The 22,314-nt window shown below is 42.5% G+C and overlaps 1 long non-coding RNA gene across 1 annotated transcript; it reads left to right on the top strand.

The window, feature by feature from the left end:
• The first annotated feature begins 262 nt into the window (after positions 1 to 262).
• Positions 263 to 21,462, top strand: LOC129335473 (uncharacterized). Its single transcript, XR_008597616.1, has 3 exons — positions 263 to 348; positions 9,731 to 9,814; positions 21,288 to 21,462. It is a non-coding gene; the product is annotated as an uncharacterized LOC129335473 (long non-coding RNA).
• Positions 21,463 to 22,314: the final 852 nt, after the last annotated feature.

Here is a 22,314-nt window from a genome sequence, read left to right as displayed (position 1 = left end):
TGAGGTATACCTCTCACCAAGAGTTAAATTACTTGACATAGGAAAGTTTACTAGATGCTTAGGCTTCTTAAGTGCATGCCTGTATCTAAATCAGGCCTGAGTAGAGTCATACAGAACAACTCCCTTCTCTGTGATGGTGCCTGCTGAGTGACACACCCTCCCTTAAGGAGCTCATCTTGCTATTACATAGCTTAGGGTGTGTCTGGATAGATGCTATTTGAGTGTTAAGTGTTCACTGCAGTTTGGTCAGATATGCAACCTTCTCCCCCAAATCAAGGTCAAGGGGAACCTATCCTTCCTGTCTGCTGTAGAAGCAGGAACGCACAGCACTGATTGGCCGAGAGACTGGTAGGTGACTAACCTTCCTTCTTTCTCCCTAATGCAGCTCTTCAACACTTAAAAAAGTAGATTCTGCATATCAGTGGAAGTGAACTATGACTCATGAAATTTTATACTGGAATAAATTTCGTGAGCCTTTAAGGTGCCACTAGACTTCGGTATTATTTTGCTTTTTAAGAAGAGCATGTGTGTAAACAAATTACATTAAATAGAATAAATATACAGACAACTGATGTATTGTCGAAGGCTTTCACGGCCAGAGAACGATGGTTGTTGTGGGTTTTCCGAGCTGTATTGCCGTGGTCTTGGCATTGTAGTTCCTGACGTTTCGCCAGCAGCTGTGGCTGGCATCTTCAGAGGTGTAGCACCAAAAGACAGAGATCTCTCAGTGTCACAGTGCCTTTTGGTGCTACACCTCTGAAGATGCCAGCCACAGCTGCTGGCGAAACGTCAGGAACTACAATGCCAAGACCACGGCAATACAGCCCGGAAAACCCACAACAACCATACAGACAACTCTTTAAATTCAGAAAGGTGAACAGCCTGTTTTGAAATATGGAAGGAAGTGCAAGTGCAAGACAGCTTATTGAATCAGCATTTATTTTGCTAGCCACTTCAGCTGCCTAATGCTTAGTGAAAGCAGAGGAAAGCGGGGCTCAAGCGTTAGAAGTAAAAACCTGCAGCATGTCCTGATTTGTGTGAATGTCTGCATGGAAATAAAGTTTTAGAAAAGGGGTAGAGATCATTTCACAAAGTTAGCTAAAGCAGAGACCGCTGCTCCTCTTCATTTGCTACCAGTCGTTTTCATGCTCGGATTGCATTTTTGCTTTTAACTTTGGTTTCCATATGTTGCACGTTGCCTCAAGCACTTCTTAGTGGAACCCCAATTTATACCTGTCACATGTAAACTAATAGTTTGAGAGAAAGCAATACAGATTGTAAAGGATGTTGCAAATTTTACAGATGATAAATGGAAGTAGTAATCATGTGCACACTTCTGTAAAGAGAAGGGCAGGATGCGGGGAGGCAAGACTGGGATTGTTGTAATGGAGGTCAGCTTGGTAAGGTTACCAGACAGGATTTGCACCTTAGGCTGAGATTCACCCAATGATTTACTGTTGCCTGTATACTGTGTGAACAGAGTACAGGAACGAGGTTATATTAGTAACCTTAGAATTACTCACAGTGCACCCCCTCCCAAGTTAATGTTTTGTTGTTCCTGTGAATCACACATCACAAATCATCACCTCCACCACTTTCTGAAACTTTTGTTCTGATTTTTTTTTTTAAGCAATGGGAGGCTGTGTGCTCCCGTGCTCCTCCTGAGCTGGGAGGCACAGCGATACACATCTAAAACCAAAAAAAGAGTGCAAAGCAGAAATCAGCTCTCAAGTTTTGTTGGTTAAGTGGAGCATGCAAGATTGCACAAAAGGTAATATTTGGTATGGGGGCATCCTTGGTGTTACAGGGGAGAAAGTCATTTTGCAAGACACATCCTTTCAAAGAGTTTCTGTGAACTGTCAGCCTAGCTGCCTGGAGTCATACTATTTTTGAGGAGAAAACAAATGGCTTCACCAGCAGCCCACTGGGACTTCATAAAGAAAACAGTACCTTGGAAATGGAATACAACTGTTTCCTGGGGAGGAGACGCAGAGGCAGGGCGGAGACCCTCAAGTACTAAACTAATAAGGGGATTGCTATCATGAATCAATGAGGTATGATGGCTTATTGCAGAAGCTTGGATTCTACTTCTGTTGAAGAGCAAGCAAGAGGAAAGGAAGTCCTCCCTCTCTCTCTCTCTCTCTCTCTCTCTCTCTCTCATATATATATTGGGTACGAGCTTTGGTTTCCATGGGAGAAGTTGATGCATGCGCTCAGCCTCGGCTGTCCCACTGAAATCAGTGGGCCTTTGGGTTGGGTTATTGCCTATATTTTCCTTCACTTAAAAAGGAGGTGGGGGTGGGACCTCCTGGAAATAAGTCACCTTATTTGAACAGATGGGAACAAATTGTAGCCATAGCTGTGTCTGGGTGTGAGTGGGGGGAGGTAGTCTTTAAAAGATGGCACTAAAGAGCAGCGAGTTGGTTCACAGACAGAATTAATCTCACACGAGAACGGAATAAGGCTGTCCTTGCTTAGCACATGAGATATGATAGGAGCCTGTCCCAAAGTAGTCTGGCTGCAGGGAAAGGCTTTTATCCTCTCAGCAAGGGATTTCAAGTGTAATACCAGAAACAGGGCTCATCTTCTGCACTGGAGATCAGAGGATTTCAGGAAGGACTTTTATGGAGGGTTAAACTTTTTTTAGAAACTTCAACTGAAATAGAAATGGCCCTTGCTCTGAAGGACCCCCTACCAAGAGGAGGAAGAAACTATGACGATGGCTACACAAGACAGTTCTGCTCAGCCTAAAGTCTCATGTCTAACATGAAAACGCCCATATCTGTGGCCACTGCCTCTTTTATTGCAGTCCCATGACTTTTGCATCCCATATTAATCAATTACTGATTATACAAAGCCTCTCATTCTTAGGTCTAGACTGTGGCATGGACCAAAGAATTCTCTTTGGCCATTTCTATGACCTGAAATGATCCTACAGGAAACAAACATATAATGTATTTGGAGTTGTATGTTTGTCCAGCAGGAATGACTAGTTTTTTTTGTAAAAAAAAAAAATGCCAGCACTCATATATATGTGTCCATTTCCACAAATTTCCTCTTCAGAACTTTTGAATGCTCTGAAGACGGGGGCTGGTACTAGTACTGTTGCACAAAAAAGCCCTGGCAATAACATTTCAGGTTGGGAAACACCATGGAGGGGGAAAGACTTTAACCCTCTTCCCTCCAAACCATGTCCCAGTTCAAGTTGGGGCTCCATGCACAGGAAAAAGGAATAAAGGTATCAAAAAGGGGTGGGGGGAAATGTAGGAACTCCATTCACAGAACTCCCCAGCGTCTTATCCGTGGCAGCACCGGTAGAGGCACAACAGATATATCAGACAGCACTCCATAGTGAATGGAAGGCACTGAAAACGAGAGAACAGAAAAAAGAGGGTCTCAACCGAAACAGCTCAACCCCACATTGCAAATGGGACACAAATGGCTTTGTCTGAAAAGGTTAAAAAAGTCTGTTATCTGCACAGCGAAACCAGTTCTATGTGAAATGGCAGAATAAACCTGTTAGCAATCAGTAGCCAAAATAGATTACAAATGCTGTGTGGAAAAGGACCTAACTGATCCCCATGGTGTTCTGGAAGGCCAGGCATTCTTCTCAGAAATGATGGTTTCAGAAAGGTGCTGGAAGAGGGCCCAGACCAGAATGCAGACCACTCGGCTGCTCAGTCAGGCTAACTTCTTCATAGGTTCCTGCTCCTCAGCTTGGTTGAGGGGTTCTTCCTCAGCAGACACGTCCCTCCCTGTCTTCTCATCTTACCCCACCTACAGACATAGTCAAGTCTCTTACTCCCCCGTTGCTAAGCAACAGTTCACAGACTCTCCACAAAAACCACCCGATGACAGCCTTCTTCTCAGACCCTGTCATTTCTTAAAATCTTTCATCTCCACCCCAGCTAAACATTTAACACCACATCAAATTTTACAAGGCTTTCATTTCAACCCACTATGGTCCTTACATCTCTCCCCACATCCTTCTGTCTGTGTAGAGGGCTTGCCAGAGTAGTCTCTCACCTTTGAGCTTATATGAGTCAGCTGCTTGCTTACTACACATGCACACACACAAATTTTAATTACTGATCTGGACTATTGACAAAGGTAATTTGGAGCAATGAAGAGTTGTATCAATTCTCTCCATCCCTTAATCAAATTTCAATAGAAACAGCACATTCCATTCCTTCTTGTTCTCTCACTAAGACAATCACAGATCTGTACAATAAAGCCATATAAACTGAAATTTCAGCCAAGGGAGGGGGTGGAGCATAGAAGGTTTCTGGTTCAGTCCCTGGCACATCCAGCTAAAGGTTTCAGATAGAAGGTGTTAAGATTCTCCTGAGGCTCTGGAGAGCCACTGCCGCTCAGAGTAGGCAATGCTTTACTAGACGGATCAATGGTCTGATTCACTGTAAGGCAGTTTAATATATCCAAAATACAACAAGGTAAATCTAGCCCTCAGAATTTAATACACCTGTAGACACAATGAAAAGTAAAGAGAACGTTCTTGGTTGTGGCACCAAGATTACAGAACTCCTCCCCCAGGGATATTGGTCTGTGCTTCTATCACTGTCTTCCACAAGCCAGTGAATAAATTTTTGTTCCATTTAATGTTCCCTCAATGACCTCTCTTTCCTGCCTCTATTGTAATTGCTGTTTCTGTGATCTGATATATGCATTTTAATTTTTGGTTTATTAGCTGTTTCCATACTATTCTGTTTTTTAATTGTTAGCTGCCTTAGTATCATGATAGGATAGATATGAGGGGTATAAATATTGCAAATAAATAAATCTTAGAGAGCTCCACAGAGAGTAACTTCCTTATGTCATCATAATGTTATCTAATATATAGTGGTAGGGTATGAGCTTTCGTGAGTCACTTCTTCAGAAATCTCACACCCTACCACTAATTTTATTAGTTTTATAGGTGCTACTGGACTTTTGCTCTTTTCCACTGTTAAGGACAGACTAACACGGCTACCCATCCTGATCTAATAGCAAAGTGACAGGCTACTGGGCCAGTCACAAAACCAGCAAAGACAGGCCGCTACAAGGCAGAAGTCTCTACATACTCAGGAGACTTCCCAGGTATACAGAAAAACACTTTGTAAGCTAATCAAAAGAAAAAGGAAAGCTTCCCAACTCAGTTTGTCAAAAAAAACCCCATAAACAGATAAGGATTGACTATGATCCAGTAGGCATAGAATATTGGCACCAGAAGAGTTTCTGGGCCAAATAAGACGCGATGCTGCTGGAACTTATGTGCATGGAGCACTCAATATTTTTTTGCTTCTTTAAAAGATGGTGTACAGGGATCTGATGCAGGTCAGGTCCCCGGGGTGAGGGAAATGAGATTTGAATCTCCCCTCTGCCATTCCCCCAATCTGTCCAGAGAAATTGCTCTTTGCTCCACTAGGGGGCCCCCAGGTTGTTGATTATATCCACCAGGATCCCTGCTCTACAAAAGAGAGGATTTTATTGTTCGTTAACTTCATTTATATCTCACCTTTCTCCCCAAAGGGGGAACCGAAGTGGTTTACAACATTCTTGCCTCCGTTTTATCCTCATAACAACTTTGTGAGGTAGGTTAGTCTGAGAGTGTGTGACTGGCCCAAGATCACCCAGCAAGCTTCTATGGCGGAATGGGGATTTGAACTTGAACCTCCCAGATCTTAGTCTGACACTCTAGCCGCTACATCACACTGGCTGAGGAGTTTTTTATGTTTCTAGTCTGCTTTCCAGCCAACTATTGGCTTCCAAAGTGGTGCGCAGGTCTCGAAATAACAGGAAGCACTGTAATTCTTTTGTCGTAGACTTTTATCCAAAATCTCCTATCATGGGCAAATCCACACTTACCGGCACAGCGCTAAGCAGGCAGAGTGAGAGCGTCTTTCTGGTGTGATTTATGACATCATCGCACCATGATGCCACTCTCGTGGCGCGATGACGCCATAAAACGTGCCAGAAAGACGCTCTCACTCCGCCTGCTTAGAGCTGTGCCGGGTAAGTGTGGATTTGCCCCATGTTGTGATTAAGGAAAGCTAAGCCTTGAGAGCCACCTCAAAAATATTAGTAAGCCTTCTTTCTTGGTTTTCCCCGGCCTCCAAATCTATTCCGAATTGCTTGTGTGAGCTGAAATGAAACCACCTATCATCAATTCTGGATCACATCATCATCATGAATCCAATTGTTGAACCATCTGTACTTATCTTAGGGAAATTGTCACCTTCAAAACCAGAAAGAGTGGCAAGATCTATCACATTAAACGTCTCATCTCTAAGTCAAGCAATGCAATATATGTTTAGAATAAAAATGCCACAAATGGAACAAGCATTTTGTGGAGGAAACAACTATAGATCTTCACATCGTTTTCAGAAACCATAAATCAGACATCACAACAACAGAATCTTGAACTCCTTTTTCATTATGCTATCATTTAGATATCTATAACCTTTCAGACTTAGATAATTTTTTAAAAAAATATTAGGTTTGAGGACACTGGACCAAGAAAAATATCTGGATTTATAGACTGGGCATCGGCACCCTAATATCTCACGGCCTTAATTTGAAGGAAAATATGCAACCTTTTACATATGCTTTTAATTTTTTTAAAAAAATGTTACCTCTCTGTGAATTCTTTTTATCCCCAGCATTTTTAGAATTTTCACTTTGGTTCCTAGTGTCTGGTTTGATATTCCAGCTGTGTATCTGATGAAAGCAGCTTACCTTTGTTTGGTCAGTCACTTATTATATATAATTTTCTGTTGGTGATTGACTGTACCTGCTTGGATCCGAGGGCTGGTTGAATGTAGTGTAGTTTAAGCTTGTGTTTTTCCAGTTCATTCACATATATACACAGGGCTTTTTTTCAGCTGGAATGCGGTGGAACGGAGTTCCGGAACCTCTTGAAAATGGTCACATGGCTGGTGGCCCCGCCCCCTGATCTCCAGACAGAGGGGAATTTAGATTGCCCTCTGCACCACTGGAGGGGCACAGAGGGCAATCTAAACTCCCCTCTGTCTGGAGATAAGGGGGCAGGGCCACCAGCCATGTGACCATTTTTGCCGAGGGTGATTTAAACTTTTAAAACTCCCCCCTTGTTCCAGCTGACCCAAAGTGACATCATTGGCCCTGGGAGCATGTGTGCACTTTGCGCGTGCACATATAGTACCAGGGACACCACCTCCCACCAAGAGTTGCCCCCTGTGCTGGCAACCCACTGAGTTCCACCACCTCTTTTCCCAGAAAAAAAGCCCTGTATATACAAGTATGCAGTACCCCTCAGGCAGGCAACATTCCCTCAGCATGGGATAGACAGCTGGACCTGCCCAACAGGTAGGAATGCAATTGTTGCATATTTATTAGAATGTTTATGTACCCCACCTTTCTCCTGATAAAGTCACCACCACCTTCCAACCTCGCCAAATAGCTCCGAAGAATACCATGCTTGATGGTATCAACTGTACTGGTATTTGCGCTGGGTGAATCTTGTGAATCCTGGAGTCGACCCACCTCCTTTCCTGAGCTGGAATTGTTCTGTAACATGAAAATGCCCTGGAGCCCTTCTGCTGGCCTTTGCTTCAGAAAGCGGAGTGTGTAGAAGGACATGAGAACTTGACCTTTTCAGCAAGCAGTAAGGTGGGCCAGGCATTGATAAGGCTCAGACAGCTCTGTCAGAGAGCAGCCTTATGATGGAAGTGAAAGAATATGGAAGAAGAGTAATTAAGAATGGCAGAGGGATATTGCACATACAACTTTGTGCAATATCTACATAGGCTCAGACTGGGCTGTTTCATGTCTTAGTAGCAAAACCTCCAAATCTGCTTAAAACCAAATCAAACATTTGTGATGCTCACAGTCACATTTAGCTGCTCTTTCGGGTTGGTGACATTCGAAATATGCTGCACATATATGCACACAGAATGTTTGGAACGGCAATAGCTAAGGGCAATGGTGGGGTTAGCAGTGGCCATGCACTGAAGCACAGACAGCAGAGGACAGCTACGGCTCTCAAAGGACCCTGCAGTTTATTCACAAATTCAGAACAATGGACCCTTCCCCTGGCTGAACAGAGACTTAGGATTCTTATCTCACTACAGATACTAATTGTACCTTTATATCCTGATGTCTTCCTTTGCTACAACCCTCCCATATAATCAAGCTGCTTTGTACCTTTACATCCTAACAATAACAACAACAACGATAATATCATTCAATTTATATATCACCCTTCAGGACAACTTAACACCTACTCAGAGTGGTTTACAAAGTATGTTATTATTATCCCCACAATGATCATCCTGTGAGGTGGGTGGGGCTGAGAGAGCTCCAGAGAGCTGTGACTGACCCAAGGTCATCCAGCTGGCTTCAAGTGGAGGAGTGGGGAATCAAACCCAGTTCTCCAGATTAGAGTCCTTCTGCTCTTAACCACTACACCAAACTGGGTCCTCATGCTCTCCCTTATATTCCACCTTTGGCTGGGATATAAGGCTCAGGGACAGGGCTTTTTTTCAGCAGGAACGCAGTGGAACGGAGTTCCAGCACCTCTTGAAAATGGTCACATGGCTGGTGGCCCCGCCGCCTGATCTCCAGACAGAGGGGAGTTTAGATTGCCTTCCACGCCACTGGAGCAGTGCAGAGGGCAATCTAAACTCTATCTGGAGATCAGGCGGTGGGGCCACCAGCCATGTGACCATTTTCGCCGAGGGTGATTTAAACTTTAAAAAACGTCCCCCTTGTTCCAGCTGACCCAAAGTGACATCATTATGCGGTCCTGGGAGCATGCACACACTTTGCATGTGGTACCAGGGGTACTACCTTCCGCCAAGAGTTGCTCTGTGCTGGCAACCCACTGAGTTCCACCACCTCTTTTCCCAGAAAAAAAGCCCTGCTCAGGGATCTCCATGCCTACTCGTGTCTGAAGAAGAGAGTTATGGCTCTTGAAAGCTTACACTCTGAAAATCTTATTGGTCTCGAAGGTGCCACTGGACTCAAATCCTGCTATTCTACTGCAGACCAACATGACTAAAATTAAACTTGTAGAGGTGTCTGTGGCTTTATTCCTCTTTCAGTGCACTGGATTAACATCATAGACCATTTCCTTCACTTTCTCTTTCTAAAACACTGCTAACAGTACTCTTGTAGAAAACATCCCATCATCACAGGATATTATTATGCAACAAGGCTAACAACACTCATTAATTGGTTTGGGACTGGAGATATGCAGGGAAGTTGGGAGTTTGAGCAATATACAATAATCATCCCACTCTTGTTCTGGATATGGACAGATAAAAAACATCACTCTAAGATGAAAGGGAATCTCATTCGAGAAGTCCTGACAGAGGTATGGGATAAATGTAAGGCTCAATGGGATATTCAACAATCGATATAGTATTCAAGTCTTACTGAAGATGGAAATGGCTTTCTCTGTGGTGGCCCCTACCCTGTGGAACGGCCTGCCTGAGGAAGTCAGGAGAGCTCCCACTCTCCTGGATTTCCGCAAACGATGCAAAACAAAATAATTCAAAAGGCTTTTTACTCAGATAAATCGTTTGCGGAAATGTACTGTGGGGATGAAGTCTCAGATGCTTCACTAATGAGGGACCATAGACTTTACCATGTTGCCTTACATACTATCTGCTGCTTTAAATATGTACTCCTATGCACTACTGTGCTTCATGTTGTGAAATGTTATAGTCTGAGAATTGATTATGTTCTGTTTCAGCTTCATGATGTCCAATGTGAGTCCTGGAATTCATTATGTTCTGTTTCAGTATTTCTTCTACTCTGTATTGGATCCTTGCTAATGGTATGTCTTTGCAAACTTGTTTATATTTACCCTATGGCATTGTTTATGGAAATGTACTTGACATACTGTATGGAAATGTTCTTGATACTGATTGTACTAAGCTCATACTGTGTAATCTGCCTTGAGTCTCAGTGAGAAAGGTGGACTATAAATAAATAAATAAAAATAAATAAATAAAATGCTAACCCCCAGTGGGAAAAGCTTATTCTCTCTGGGGTGTGGAGCTTCGAGTTGATTATTCCACACAAACCCTTTAACTTGTTATAACCATATTTTCTGTAAATAACTGCAGTGCAGTTCCATCTGCAACTGACCTTTCAAGCCAAAATAGCTGTGAAAAGAGGATTTTTACTTACCTCACAGTAAAGTACCATATTATTCTTTTAGGGTCATCAATAAGAACTCTTTAGGAAACCCAAGGCTACTAACCAATTAAATAAAGCGTGTGTCCCCCCTTTTTACTGCTTGTGGGTGGTTGAGGGAGTTTTGAGAACCAGTTGGGAGCCAGTTGAGAGCCAGTTTGGTGTAGTGGTTAAGAGCACGGGACTCTAATCTGGAGAGCTGGGTTTGATTCCTCACTCCTCCACTTGAAGCCAGCTGAGTGACCTTGGGCTAGTCACAGCTCTCCGGAGCTCTCTCAGCCCCACCCACTTCACAGGGTGTGTTGTTGTGGGGATAATAATGGCATACTTTGTAAACCGCTCTGAGCGGGCATTAAGTTGTCCTGAAGGGTGGTATATAAATCTAATGTTATTATTATTATTTAAACAAATAAAAAGAAAAGCCAGAGTATGGTATTTGGACAGCCTTAAGTTCAGAGGGCAGTTGCCTCAGAAATCTCCCTCATTTCTTCCCCTACCCCATACACTCTGTAACACAATATAAAAGTGGTGACAGCATGGCTGCCATACAGGGTCAATCTTAACCCCACTGGAGATAGCAGGTAGGACAGAATTAACACCAATTATAGTGTGCTAATATATTCAAATCAAAAGTATCATTTTGTCCATACAATGCCGTATAAATAAATTTCATCCCCTTGAATAAATGGGAATGTATTATATCCAGATCACCTGGGCCGTTTCCACACGGCTTACCTTATTCTGCAAAATAGCGAAATCTCACACAAAATCTCACGAGAAGACGCTGTTATCACACAAGAAGACGCTGTTATTACGTGAGAAGATGCGATAACAGTATCTTCTTGCGAGATTTCGCTATTTTGCAGAATAAGGTAAGCCGTGTGGAAACGGCCCAGGTCAGAAAGGGCTAATTGCACTTTTAGCAATTACAGAGAAAGAAAAAAGAATGAAAGAAAAAAGAAATGTGGGAAACTGATTTAATGATGACAATTCCAGATAATATTTGGCTTCATTTACGTACGGATATTCAAAAATCTTCACTGAATATTGGAATAAGAGAAAATACTATTAAGATGATGTACAGGTCATATTATACCTGAGGTTGCCAAGCCTGGCCTGGCAACCAACAGGAGACCAAGGAGGGTGGAGACATGAGGGGCTGTCAGTAGCATCATGATGTCACTTCTGGAAAACCCAGAAGTGATGTCACACCTCTGTAGGAATCACTGGAATTTCTATGGTAGAGGTATTTGTAGTTGTATTTCTCTCTCAGTGCCCTGGATTTACCTCATAGACCATTTCCTTCACTTTCTGTTTCTGAAACAAAGGGTGACAGTATTCTTGTAGAAAAGTCCCAAGGCTTTAGTAGCTTATTTCTTCTGTTATATAAGGACACTGACCTTTGCAAAAAGATGAATAATTTTGCTGTCCTTTAAACTAAAGCAATAAGCACTGGCTGGACCCAGAAGGAAAGAAATCAGTTCTTCTTTCAGCAATGTAAAAGGAGAGCTATGATTTTACCAACAGGTAATTTTAAAAAGTGAAATTAAAAGGGGAAAGTAGGCACTCCAGTTCTATGTATACATTTATTCTGAAGGAAACTCAACTGAGTCCAATAGGGCTTGTATCTGAAGCAGGTTTGTCTGGCAGCTGCATTTGATAACATGATACAGATGTAAACAAGCTATCCCATCATTCGCATGGCATTTGGGTAGTCTGTATGGACTGAATGGGGTGGATCCTACCTCTATCCTATCACTTCACTGAGCAAAGTTGCACATAGTGAAAAGAAAAATAAGCTTTCCTCCAGCCCAAGGAACTTTTCTCCAATAGAAGAGCCGCTTAAATTGGAGGAAGGCTCCTTGGAGGAAGGTTTGGATCCATGCCATTATCACTTGCTCATGTCTGTGGTCAAGAGGCTCCTAAAGATTGGCTGAAATGATGGCTACCCTACTGGGAGATGTTAATGTCTCGTGGCTGTATTAGAGCACTCCACTTATTCCATGGTGACAAACCAGGGTATGCAACTGAATATACACTTGACAGACAGATGCAGCCATTCTAGGCTCTCTGAATATTATTCCTATGTGATACACATTTCTCATCTAATCCATATATACACATCACTTTTTGGGTGTACAGTTAAAAATGCTACAAGTACTCCTAAAATATAGTGCACAAATTAGCTGACATATGGTCATGAGAACATAAAAAAGAGCCGTGCTGGATCAGTGGCCCATCTAGTCCAGCATCTTATCTTAGACAATGGTCAACAGCTTGCCATGGAGAGCCAACAAACTGGACATAGAAGCTAAGCCTTCCTCTGACATTGCCTCCTAGCACTTTTGTCTAGGCCCTGACCTGGTTAGCCCAGGTGAGCATGATCTCATCAGATCTTAAAAGCTAAGCAGGGTCAGCCTTGGTTAGTAATTGGATGGGAGACCTCCAACGCAGACCAGGGTTGCAGAGGCAGGCAATGGCAAACCACCTCTGTTAGTTTCTTGTCATGAAAACCCCACCAGGGGTCACCATAAATCAGCTATGACTTGAGGGTACTCTTCATCACCACTGTTATTTAGAGGTTTACTGCCTCTGAGTGTGGAGGTTACACACTGATTTGTTCACATTCTCCTTTAACCCTCCTCCTAGTAACGAATTGGGAACAACACAAAGTTTAGATGAGACTTAACTATTCTGTTGGGGAGATGCAGTTCCCTGGTGCTGAGAGGTGCCATTATTGGCACAAGGTCATGGTCAGCTTCCCCCATTGTTCTGAAAAAAGCAATTAGTGAATCATGAAGAAGCACATGGAACAAATGTGCCCTTAAGCAGCAGATTGTTTGCTTTACTGGCAGCTTTCCAGAACATGCAAGGGGTGGTGACAGTTTCAATTTAATTGACCATCTCATTGATTAAGGACCATGGCTTAGCATCTTGGAGCATTGCCTTCCATGTGGCTTTGCAAAAAAAAAAAGGCTTACAGCTTAATTTTGGCTTCAATTCATACAATGACATCACTGCACCAGTCAGAGAGGAAATAAGTAACATCAGGCTGGAATTTCTCCAGTACAGGGCAAAAGAGGAAAAGCAAAATGGGGGACTGCTTGAAAATATTTCAGAAACAGTATCCAGTAATTCTTTCCAGTAGCAATGATTCTGGGCTTCTTCAGATGGCATTTTTAGACGGTTTGTGCACCTAACAATGGAAAACGATGGAAAAAATGAGAGGGCAAGGCCTTCCTTCCAAGTGCATACCCAGAGACAAACCTGAATTTGTCCCAGTGCAATGTACAAGCTAGGCATGCTGAGAATTGCAGAAGGAACATGACTGGAAGGTGAACCCTCTTTGATTACTTCATTTATGTTTTTCTTTTCTCACAGAGGCTCAAGGTGGATTACAAAATATTTTTTAAAATTTCAATCTCGCCACAAGGCATCCAATAAACAATTCAATAGGATTACAGAATTAGAAAATGATGTGAACAGAAAACTGGCTAAGGGTGCTTTCAAACAGGCTGGGCTTCACTGTGAAAGTGCAGTGTCTTTGGGTGGCGGGGGGGAGGTACTTTTCTCGCACAAGTTGCCGAATCCATTTTCCTTCTGTGTGTTTTTCTGTTTTTCTATGGTTTTCCAAACCACCTTTGATATGATATATCTGTTGGCTGAGAAACACACTTATCCCAGCTCTAATTTAGCTACTGCTGGACTGGCAGGATGTTCTTACCTCTGTTAGATACCAACTTCAAGGTGGAGCCTGGAGTTCTCCTATAACCACACCCAATCACCATACCTCAAAGACTGGTTTCCCTGGAGGAAATGACAGCGTCAGGGGTGGTCTGTAGGGCATCACCTTCCTGCTGCGCTCCTGCTCTTCTCCAGACTCTGCCCTCCAGGAATTTCTCGGTTGGACTTGGCAACCCTATACATTCCTCCTTTGCCAGATTTAGCTGGAGAAGAGACAATAACCCCTGGGGTCTTGGTCAGGCGTTAATTTGCCCTTCTTATGCTGTAAAGCAATGAATCATTACCCTAGTTTTACCCTATTTATTTATTTACTTATTTATGTCATTTATAGTGGACTGTAAATGACATAAATAAGTAAGTAAATAAATAAATAGGGTAAAGAGAAATGGAGTGATCACACTCTTGAATTAATTTCACACTGAACTCTTGTTGGTCAAGCGGAAGCCCACAAGCAACAGAAGAACATCTAGCAGCAAGAGGGGAGTCAATAGTCCATACAAATTACCCCTGTAAAATGCCAGTAAAACTACCTCCATTGGCTCAATTCAAACATGATGTGGAAATATGGTTCATTTTAACTATGGTTACTTTGGGAAACCAAGATCCAGCTCATGGAGGAGCACTAAAATCCTGGTTCACCTTGATAACTGCTGGCTTCACTGTTTTCTCTCTGGAGCCAGGTTAACACCTGGGATTAAACCAAGATTAAACCCGGATGCCTGAATTCAGGCATCTAATAAACCATAGTTAAGACAACCTGTGCTTAATAATCCACTTTCAGATCCTGGTTTGATGGATCTGAATTAATTACAGTTGGTGGAGTGGCCTGCATTCAGATAATCGCTCTCCATGGTTAGTTGAATTAAAACATGGTTTCGTGCAGTGCCTGAATTGAGATATCTTCTCATTCTTGGTCTCCCCTGCTGTATTCTTATTATACACATTATATATCCCATTGGCTGGACCAAAATCAGATTTTTAAAAATCTCTCACTCTCCTCTCTTCCACTTAATGGGACAAACCCTTTGAGAGATGGATCGGATTTGTCCAGGCAGTTTTGGAAAATGTTTCCTGTTAACTTGGCCTGAAAAAGTGAAATCTCTCTTTGGGATTCTCAGTAAGAACGAAGACAGGGAAATAAGCTATTTGTTGTCTACATAAGAGTTTGTGACAAATAGTTCTGACACGGATGATATAAGGTTATTATTATAATTACACTCATTGGACATGATTTAGATGGGCTTATATGCTTTGAGACAGGCTTCAATTGTTTTTCTTCGGCAAATGCATTTGGTTTTATCATCTTTCTTTCTGCCATGGTTGGTTGCTTCGTTTTTTCCTCTTTTGACGGTTATTGTGTGTGCGTGTGCTGATCTCTGCAAGAAAATGAAGCGCAAAAGAAAATTCACATGCAAACAAGAAGTCCTCCTGGAGTCGTTTCATAGCCAGAACTGTCCTTCAATGAATTAATCGTGTATGAAATGGAGTACAAAACAGGTGAAAAGCAGCTTTAAAAACTTCAAATACTGGCACAGGCAAATCCCTGAGCTCTAGTGGGGCCTTCTCTAGAGCACGTTGCAGGAAATGGCTAACTTTCTATTATTAATTTATTTAGTATCTTTTTATCCTACTTTTTCTCCAAGGAGCTCAGGGCAGCACATGTTATTTTTCCTCTTCTATTTTGTCTTCACAACAGCCCTGTGAGGCGGCTTAGGCTCAGAGAGAGAGGAGGGTTGCCGGCTTCTAGATAGGGCCTAGAGATCTGGAATTACAACAGATCTCCAGATGACGGAGGACAGTTCTCCTGGGTAAAATGGCTGCTCCAAAGGGTGGACTTATATTATACCGTCCTCGGATCACTCTCCAAACCCTGCCATCCCCAGGCTCCACCCCCAAATCTCCAGGAATTTCCCAACCCAGAGTTGGCAACCTTACCATGAACTCACTATGTGGTCATCAACAAGCCAAGCTGAGCCACCCCTCTGCAATACTGGGGTCACAATACTGCCCTACTTTACAAGATTGTTGCAAGGACATGACAACATAAATGAAGCATTTTGAACCCTGAAGTTCTATATAAATGTGAAGGTTTCTCTTAATAACAATATAACAATCTGAGAATCAGGTTCTCTCAATCCCTAGCTTTCATTTTTTTAAAAAAAGTTAGTCTGTAGCCCCTTTCATTGTGGAGATTTAAGGGGAAAAATGAGAGTTAGAATAATATATTTAATTGCTGGTTTTAAAATATTTAAAGCCTTAGTGATGCTGGGGATGGGATGGCCCTTACTGGGGTACTGGAGCAGGAGCATTATGGGGAAATCTGCAATGTGGAAGCCCCATTGCCATTGCCCTGTATCAGCAGCCATGGCGGCAACAGAGAAACTATGCAAGCCCTATAAAACCCTATTAAAAAGCTGCCACCATCTAAGATGGGGAGTTGATTTTTTAGAGAATCAACCCCATCATGACCTGTTGCTTCCAAGGCACACCAGAAATGAAATGTTTTTTTTTGTTCTTGCTATTACTTTGCTAATTATCTCTCTGCTAGATGGATTTTTAAAGAATATATATATATATATATATTCCAATTCAAGCAGGAGTCCACCTGTATGAATTGGAAGCTTAAAATGTTTTAAAACAATCCATTATGCAGGGGCAACCAGAGGAATGGGAGGTGAATGGAAGAGATCTTTATGGACAAGGAGAATCTTAGCAAACAAACTCCACTTTGCATCTTTAGCCTAACTCAAATGTCACACTGCTTGGAGATGGCTCGATTTGCATGTCTACCTTCTCTCTAACCTTCCTTTGTTTTCAAAAACCTTCCTTGAAATGTTTCTGTAAAAATTCTACGGTAAGCTGAAGACATACTCCATGGGGCTGTTTCATTGTTAATTCATTCTGTTATGAGGGGGAGGGGGGGAAAGGAGGGGGAGACATACCGCTTTATGAATTAGACAGATACGAGGCATGTCAAACAAGTACTGTTTTTAGCTTATTCAAGCACAGCTATGGGGGCGGATGCATATTTCAAAACATTGGGTAACCAGCCCAGGTACAAACCTGTGTTCTGACATTAGTGGAGATGTGTACTTTGCACTTTAGGTGGTGCCTTTTCTTTTTTTAAAATCCTTATTTGTATTTCATCTCTGTTCTGCCTTGTAGGCAGGGCTTTTTTCTGGGAAAAGAGGTGGTGGAACTCAGTGGGTTGCCCTCAGAGAAATAGTCATATGGCTGGTGGCCCTGCCCCCTCCGCGGCAATCTCAGCTCCCCTCTGTCTGGAGATCAGGGGGCGGGGCCACCAGCCATGTGACCATTTTCAGGAGGTTCCGGAACTCCGTTCCCCTGCGTTCCCCCTGAAAAAAAGCCCTGCTTGTAGGTAAGCAGAAAATATACTACAAGTGGCGAGAATTTAGTTATTGAGGAGTGGTAAATGAGATGATAAAAATGAGGTGATAGAGTGGGCTGTACCACTTCAGAGGGGGCAGAATAGATGGTGTAGAAAAGTGTGCATAGTGTAGAGAAATTACACAGAGAAAATTATTGTCTCTGCCGGTACTGAGAATCTGGGTCTTCCAGAATTAAGCAGACAGGCAGGAGATTCGGGCTAGACAAAAGGAAGTAATTCCTTAGGCAATGCACAGCTAATTAATGGAATGTGGTGGCCTTAGTGGCCACTAAGGGAGCAATCCTTAACAGGTCTACATGGAAGTAAATCTCATTATGTTCAGTAAGAGTTACTCCAAGGTAAGTGTGTCTTACGTGGCTTTAAAGGGGGACTTCATATATTCATTAGAGTCAGTCATTTTGAAAAATTGGCTGATGAATTAAGAAACAACTGGTTAAAAAATGAACCTTAATATGTTAAGCGTTAAGGAAGTATAATAGCAGGTCATACTAACATGGATCCTACCTCTATTCTATCATTCCAATTAGCCACGTTTATTTATTAATTAAAATATTTATGCCCCACCTTTCCTTTTGGCTGAAATTTGAAGCCTTACTCCATTCTAAAGAGTCTTCCTCCAAAGTGGTTTCAAGTGGGTAACTGTGTTGATCTGTAGTAGAAGGGTAAGATTCAGGTCCAGTAGCATCTTAAAGACCAACTACATTTCCAGGGTAAACTTCCAAGAGACAGAGTTCCTTTCGTTAGATACATGGAGTGGAAAAGGGAAGATGTCTTTATAATCCAGGCAGAGGGTGGGAGATACTGTAAACTAGAAATGTCAGGAAGCTAGCTATAATACATGTTATAGTTGATCAGAATTTTAAAAAATGATATAAAAATAACAACATTCAAAAAGCTATGGGAGAACATTTAAATTTGCCAGGACATTCCCTCACTGACTTAAGAGTAGCAGTTCTGAAGCGGAGAAATTTCAGAGGAAAATTATAATGCAATATTGCTGAAATTGACTTTATTTGCAAATTTGGAACAATGGGCCCCCTCTAGGGTTGACTTATAGGATTTTTGGAGATAGGATTTCTCTTGCATTATAGATGCTTGTTTTCTGCACTTTACACCCAGGCTCTGTCAAGCTAACTACAACATGCATTATAGTTAGCTTCCTGACACTCTTAATTTACAAAAACCTCCCATGCTCTGCAAGGATCATAAGAACTCCTTCCCTTTTCCACTCCTCATATCTGACTAAGACAGCTCTGACTCTCAAAAGCATATACCCTGGAAATCTAGCTGGTTTTTAAGGTGCTCTAGGACCCAAATTTTGCTCTTCCTCCAAATTATGCATCTCTTCCATTGGAGGAAGAGCCTCCCAATTTAAATGTGATTCAGAGACTCTTTTTCAAGAGGATAGAAAACAAGGTAAACAGAAGGAAAGGAAGCTGGGAGAGACAGGCAAGCCGAGAAGCCAAATTAGAGGAAAGAGAGAGGCTTTAGGAATAAGAAGGTAAGCGCAGTGGCTCTTTGAGTCCTGAAGTGGCCTCCAGAAAGAAATCCAGCCTCCCTTTTTCTGAGAACAGCAAGGAGAAAAAGAGCATTTAGTCTGGAGCGCTCTCACCCAGGGTCACCAGCTTGCAAGTTAATAAGCTGCATGGTAGCACCCATGCTGTGTCATGGTTAGACCAGGCTGGGGGAGTCTCAGTTTTAAATCCTCAGCCATGAAACCCACTGGATGAGCTCGAGCCAGTCATTCTCTCTGCTGGTTTTAAAGGTGCAGGATCCTTGTTAATCTTGGATCTGCTTACCCAAATCTGTATCTTGCAGGTTGTGTGCCTGGTTGGCTTGCTTGGGACTGGGAGAGAAATGAAGCCATACCACTCTGCTGTAGCATATGCCACTAGATGGCGCTGTGGCACACAATCTTTTTCCCATGGAATATGAAGTCTGGGGGGAAACTCCTGGATTGGTGAAGGTTTGTGATGTTGGTTAGATGGGCAAAGGTATATCAAACAGCAGGAACATTTAGAGCATCTCAGTGAAAAAGTGGGCAGGGGTGTGAAGGTGCCAGTGGACTCCCACTTTATTTTGCTATAGAATAACAGCTAACTGGGATTATGAGTTCTGTAAACGTTTAGGTGGGTAGCCATGTTGGTCTGCAGTAGAACAGCAGGACTGGAGTCCAGTGGCACCTTAGAAACCAACAAGATTTTCAAGGTATGAGTTCTTGAGAGTCAAAAGAAGGGAACTCAAACTCTCGAAAGCTTACATCCTGAAAATCTTGTCGATCTCTAAGGTGCCACTGGACTCGAGTTCTACATAGGTGTGCCAACAAGCTGGAGTGAAAAAAGCCCTGTTCGTTAATAGAGGTTTAATGTGTGGCAATGAGTAGCGGAAGCTTTTCAAGATATGAAGGTAAATGATATTACCTGGTAAACAGCATCCCAGTAAGGTTTGGTTAAAGGAGCAGCACATCCCCCCCTCCCTGTGATCCTAGGAAGATGGAAGAATGATACACACTACCCTGAGCTCCTTGGTGGTCATATACTAGATAAGTGTTTTAATGATAGATGATTCCTTTGTATAATATTTGTTATGATCAACTCTGGGTCCTGAAAGTGTCAGGAGAAAGCCATGTTATATAAATGTCCTAAATAAATCAGTAAAATAAAGCTGCAGTTTAATGTCTGTGAAAATACCTTTGAGACTTATTTGTTATATGCATTACAAAATTTTTGTTGTGTTGCCTTTTAAACATTTGTAATCCCCCTTGAGTCTCCTCAAGAAAGGTGGACTCCAAATGAAGTAAATGAATAAATATCCTGCATGCTTAGTCGGGTTGCTTAAATTCTACCTGAGTCAGTGCTGCTTGCCTGAAAAGTGCAAGCACGTACATCGCTTGATAGCTAAGCAGTAGGTCTCTTGGGTATCCAAAAGATCTTTCTTTTGGGTGTCAGGCACATCTTTCTTAGCACCTGATTATCTAAGAATCTCTAATTGGAGATGCAAAAGATTAGACCGGGGACTTTTGGCATGCCAAGCCAGTCATGTGCTTTACTGCTACATCACAGCCTTTTGTGGGGTGTAGTACCTTCTGGCTCTGCTTGAGCGAGGCTTGTGACTACAAGCACTTTATGGCAAGGACAGTATTTTAAGTTGGAAGTGGAAGGGGGGGAGCAAGAGACACAGCAAAGGTCAAAGTTTGTTTTGAGAAATGTTCAAAAATAAAGTGCCAAAGGCACGGTACATTCAAAGCATTTGTTGTAGATAACCAAATATTAAGAAGTAGCTAGCAACATAAGAATATTCTGAGAAATAATCAGTTGTGGTCTGAAAAAATGGGGAGATGGGAAAGGATACTGCCCCTTCTTAACAGAATCCAGGTTTAGGAGGGCTTATTTTAATTTTAGGCTGGGTTCTTTCCTTTTTTTAACAACAACAACTTTCAATTTATATACCGCCCTTCAGGATAACTTAACACCCTCTCAGAGCAGTTTACAAAGTATACTATTTTTATCCCCACAACAAAGCACCCTGTGAGGTGGGTGGGGCTGAGAGAGTTCCTAGAAGCTGTGACTGACCCAAGGTCACCCAGCTGGTTTCAAGTGGAGGAGTGGGGAATCAAAGCTGGTTCTCCAGATTAGAGTCCTGCTGCTCTTAACCAGTCCGCTAAACTGGCTCTTGGAGCTCTTGGGAAAAAAGACCTGGTTTAACATTGTGGTCGAGAATGTGAGCGTGTGAGCTGTGAGCCTCATGCAGATAGGCCCCACTCAGCTACTAACTGAGTGCGGCCTATGCACATGCATTAATGCAATTGATCTTATGTCATTTTTTATAAAGGGAATAGAGTTATAGTTTTAACGTCTGTAAAAAAATTCAGGCACTTTTGTCTCATGGTTTATTGTATCTATTCTACTGTTTTGTTGCATTTGTTTGCTTAAATTTCGCAATCTGTTTTGCTTCTCAGGGGAAGAAGTGGAACATATGAAACTGATGTGGGTCTGTGTGGGTGAGAGAATGAGTGAGCAGGAGCCTTGCTCTTGTGCCTCACTGCATCCAGGCGGACATGCTGGAACTGACCAGAGACCAGTTCTAGTTTTTCACACGTGGTTCTCCAGATACTCACCTGCTCCCTCATGCTTTTGTTACTGCCATTAAAGCTCTTTATTGTGTCCTATTATGTCTCATAGTCAACTTGATTTTTTTTAAATTACTCCTTTTTTTCTTTCACTATTAGTCACCTTTAAAACCAACCGAGAATGCAGATAGCTCTGTTGATCCAAAATGCAAAAGTAGAAGCCATTGACTACCTTTTACGAAGAGCAACCCAAATAAAACAAAACAATGTGCAAGCTTCTGAGTTATCCAGAACGCTTCATCAGGCTGAATGTTACAGCAACCTGATGAAAAGTCCTGGAGAATGCAAAAGCTTGTACCCTGTTGTGTTGTTTAGGTTGGTCTTAATAAAAGATATATTACATGGCTTTTTTTTTTGAATCATGAATATCAAAGAATGGCAAGATTGGACTTGCTGGGCTCCCAGAATTGGCAAAACAGTTGCCCCAATAGGTCTCCAATTCTCACCCTGATCAAGCCACTGAGAAAGTTAAAAGTAGTATGGGAGAAGAGCTTTCAGTTTTCACACTCTGCTTCCTCCTTACTCTTACCCAGGGCTTTTTTTCAGCTGGAATGCGGTAGAATGGAGTTCCAGAACCTTTTGAAAATGGTCACATGGCTGGTGGCCCCGCCCCCTGATCTCCAAAGGGGAGTTGAGATTGCCCTCCGTGCTATGTGGAGCAGAGGGCAATCTACCCTCTGTATTGTCGAAGGCTTTCACGGCCGGAGAACGATGGTTGTTGTGGGTTTTCCGGGCTGTATTGCCGTGGTCTTGGCATTGTAGTTCCTGACGTTTCGCCAGCAGCTGTGGCTGGCATCTTCAGAGGTGTAGCACCAAAAGACAGAGATCTCTCAGTGTCACAGTGTGGAAAAGATGT

The sequence above is a fragment of the Eublepharis macularius genome, chromosome 9, assembly GCF_028583425.1.
Source record: "Eublepharis macularius isolate TG4126 chromosome 9, MPM_Emac_v1.0, whole genome shotgun sequence".
NCBI classification, from domain to species: Eukaryota; Metazoa; Chordata; class Lepidosauria; order Squamata; family Eublepharidae; genus Eublepharis; species Eublepharis macularius.
This window is presented reverse-complemented; position numbering and strand designations above follow the sequence as displayed.